This window comes from Colobus angolensis, unplaced genomic scaffold (assembly GCF_000951035.1).
Source record: "Colobus angolensis palliatus isolate OR3802 unplaced genomic scaffold, Cang.pa_1.0 Scaffold352, whole genome shotgun sequence".
NCBI lineage: Eukaryota > Metazoa > Chordata > Mammalia > Primates > Cercopithecidae > Colobus > Colobus angolensis.
Window position 1 is genome coordinate 62,780 of NW_012116844.1, and position 1,554 is coordinate 64,333.

General features: G+C 51.3%; 1 protein-coding gene and 1 long non-coding RNA gene across 3 annotated transcripts in view; one reads left to right on the forward strand and one right to left on the reverse strand.

Annotated features, from left to right (window-relative positions):
• Positions 1-227: 227 nt before the first annotated feature.
• LOC105519564 lies at positions 228-1,507 on the reverse strand. Its single transcript, XR_001002991.1, has 2 exons — positions 1,308-1,507; positions 228-954 (listed from the first exon to the last, which is right to left on the reverse strand). It is a non-coding gene; the product is annotated as an uncharacterized LOC105519564 (long non-coding RNA).
• The window catches only part of ZEB1 (zinc finger E-box binding homeobox 1), a 188,280-nt gene continuing 187,634 nt past the window's right edge, over positions 909-1,554 (forward strand). Inside the window, exons 1-2 of one of the 2 annotated variants that reach the window (XM_011952941.1) lie at positions 909-994; positions 1,325-1,545. The gene's annotated coding sequence lies outside the window, so the exon portion shown is untranslated. Of the gene's footprint in view, positions 995-1,231; positions 1,546-1,554 lie in introns of those variants that run through there. The other variant, XM_011952942.1, reaches the window with a different exon arrangement.

Here is a 1,554-nt window from a genome sequence, read left to right on the forward strand (position 1 = left end):
AAATAATGCATTTACTTCTCAAAATGCCCAAGAAAATGTGGGAGAGAAAATGTTCATCTATATTCAAGATTAAACTTTCTAACTTTAAATCACCAGACTTCAGCTGTAAATTTATTTCAGTTGAAAGGTTTGAAGACATTATTAATGAATATTCTAAAATCCCGGAAGGTGTTTAAAAGATAATTTTAAACTAATAAAAAAATCCTGCCATCATGTAGCAAAAATTGTAAGCATAAATTTATTGAGCACCTACTATGTGTCACTGTACTAGGTGGTGTACTACGTTATTTCCAATACTCTGGTCATGTTTCAGTTTTCTCCATTTCTCTATCAATAACTCCTACATTGTTAATTTATAACTATATTACTTGGAATACAGCTCATTTATTCCATAAAGTTGGTCCCAAAGACGTTTCCTTATTCGAAGGAGGTGGGAAGCAGGAAGGAAACCTAAATGTAAATTCTACTGAATACTGAAGACGACTTTCTTGATATTTGTGGTTATCTGCATGGTCTTTTCAGAAATCCCCAAACTTGTACCAAGTCAAGGATAAAATAAGATAAAATCAGCAATCTGTCAGGTTCAGAGATCACATCTGTCAGCCGATGCTTCTTGCCTTAAGGTCCTGCACAGCGATGACCGCTCATTTAGGAAGGAATTCATGGCCTGTGGATACCGGCTTAGCTCTGAGTCCTGCCGCCCAGGATCCCAGGGATCTACGCGAGGAGAAGGGCAGGGAGGGCGGACCGGGTGGGGGAGGCCGAGGTGACGGCAGGTGAGGGCCGGGTGCGGATGGGGAAGTGAGACAAGCACCGTGTGGGTATTACTCATTCCGCTCTACTAACGAGGCTGCTGGCAAGCGGAACTTCTAGCCTCTCTTTCAGTCCAGCTGAAGTTCAATCTCACTGAAGTCACTTCCCAACCCGGTTCGCTTGGGGGGAAACTGGGCGTCCCTGGAAGGGAAGGGAAGGGAGTCCGGGCTGCGCGGGTCAGGTAGCCTGTCTCCGGGCGCCGCATGTCCTAGCCGTCCCTGAACCTGCCCTTCCCCTCATCAAGGGAACTCCCCGGGGAGTCCAGACTGCGATCCCTTTCCTTGGCCCCGGGGTGCGCGGGGCGGACACGCGAGGCGTGGGACTGATGGTAGCCCTGCCTCCAGGAAGCAGGCAGGCGGGGACCTCTGGGCGCTCGGAGGGGCAGCTCCGAGGACACAGGGTCCAGAAAGAATCAGCCAGATCTCCCTGCCCCGGGCAGGCGCGGCGGGTGTGGCCAGCGTGGAGGCAGGACGCCGCCAAGCCTCCAGCTTTACCTTTCCAACTCCGACAGCCCGTCGCCTTTCTGACCACATCCCCACGGTTTCCCAACACCCGCCTCCCTCACCCCACCACACCTGAGGAAAACTTTTCCCTCGCCCCTCAATTCAAATTCAGCAGTGCCCACGATTGCCGCAAACCGCCCGGTCCCTAGCAACAAGGTTCCGGCCGTAGAGCGAGCGCCTCTAGGTGTAAGGAAGGTGATGTCGTAAAGCCGGGAGTGTCGTAAACCAGGTGCGGTGG